This window comes from Phoca vitulina, unplaced genomic scaffold (assembly GCF_004348235.1).
Source record: "Phoca vitulina isolate PV1807 unplaced genomic scaffold, GSC_HSeal_1.0 scaffold9, whole genome shotgun sequence".
Lineage (NCBI taxonomy): Eukaryota > Metazoa > Chordata > Mammalia > Carnivora > Phocidae > Phoca > Phoca vitulina.
The window spans coordinates 39,903,754-39,905,521 of NW_022589712.1; the positions used below are offsets into that span (position 1 = coordinate 39,903,754).

The window sequence follows — 1,768 nt, forward strand, 5'->3', positions numbered from 1 at the left end:
TTTATGGCTTTGGGATAATCCAGTATCTGGAAGAGCAAGTCTCCCCAACTTATTATTCTTCTTTGGAAATATCCTAACTATTCATGGCCCTTATTTTTATATATATACTAAAATTCTATTAACATCCATAAAAAATTTGTTTTTTTAATTGGAATTACATCTCTTTTATAGATCAATTTGGAATAATTGACACCTTTATATTGTCTTCTTATTTATGTAAATGATGTATCTATTTATAGAGTCTTCAATATTGTGTAATAATGTTTCATCATTTTCCCTCTAATGCTTTTGTATATATTTTATATAGACTTAGATAACTGGGGTTCCCTGAGACTACGGAAAATAATATTTTCTCCTTAATTATATTTTCTAGTGGTTTGCTGCCATTTCATAGAAATATAACTGACCTTGGGAAACATCTGATCTGTAGCCTGTTCACTACTATCCTATTATTTTTAATAACCCATAGATTATTTTTCTAGGTTAATAATGATAGCATATATAAATTATGCTATTTCAACTTACTCATCTCTGATATAATTTTTCCTATAATATTGTACTTAGAACTTCAACTCAAGGTCAACTCAAGGCAAAAACATTGTTGTCTCATTCCTGATTTTTAAAGGAATGCTTCTAATGTTCATCTATTTACTATGTCATTTCCAGGATTTTTATAAATCATCTCTTTTTATAGTAACAATGTTCCCTTAAATTCCAGGTTCCCCAATTATATTTATTATGAACGGGTATGCTGGTGAGTCATATGCCCTTTTGCCATCTAATATAGTGTGCCTTTAAAGCTTAAAATAAAGCAAGAAAGTCTTTGATCTACTCCACCATCTGCCTCCTGGCTACAGGATGTTAGGTCTGTGCCAACCAGAAACCTAGCAAGACATATTTCCTTGGATATTGCAAACAGGAACATTACATTTTAGATTGTTATAATTCTGTTCCCTCTTTCCTGCCCTTTCCTTCTCCTCCCTTGAAATTAGAAAAGGGCAGGAAGTAGCTAGCATAATGCTCCCTTAGAAGTGTGGTTTCTACATACAAGGTGCTATTATCTTAAGCAAACTTTAAAACCACTTAAGCAGTAAATGATGAATATGGTAGTTTTTTTGCCGGTATATCCCCAAAGTGTCAGAGAACTAAGCAGTGAGGACAGAATATTCCAATTCATTTCACATTTGTTTCACAACTGGAAGCTGATCCCACCAAACCTACCCTCTAGCTAAGATAGCTAGTTCAGATAGCTCGTCTATCTGAGGGGAGGGGTCTATCAGTTATTATCTGTGTAGCAAGTTTAGTTAAAAAAACAAAAAACAAAAAACACTACTCACACTGTATGTAACAAATGCCACATCTGAATGATTATTTCTTTTACTACACTTGATCTTAGCCAAAAGGCCAAGAAGCGATAACCAAAAAATAATAATCAAATGACACATGAAATCTGTGGGCATATCTACAAAAAAGTAAAGGTCACATTATCCTGACAACAGAGAACAAGAGTATACCCTTGAAAATTTTATCAAAACAAACAGAAGAAAAAAAACCAGAAAAATATATCTGGCATATCAATAGGTGCGAGTGGCTTCTATAAGACAAGAGCAAGAACGGGGGTGCCTGGGTGGCTCAGTCAGTTAAGCAGCTGCCTTTAGCTCAGGTCATGATCTCAGGGTCCTGGGATCGAGTCCCACATCAAGCTCCCTGTGAGACTCTCCGTCTGCTGCTCCCTCTCTTGTGTTCTCTCTCTCACTCTCTCTCTCTC

At 35.0% G+C, this 1,768-nt stretch overlaps 1 pseudogene; it reads right to left on the reverse strand.

The window, feature by feature from the left end:
* Nucleotides 1-1,237: 1,237 nt before the first annotated feature.
* LOC116634817 lies at nt 1,238-1,416 on the reverse strand (annotated as a pseudogene).
* Nucleotides 1,417-1,768: the final 352 nt, after the last annotated feature.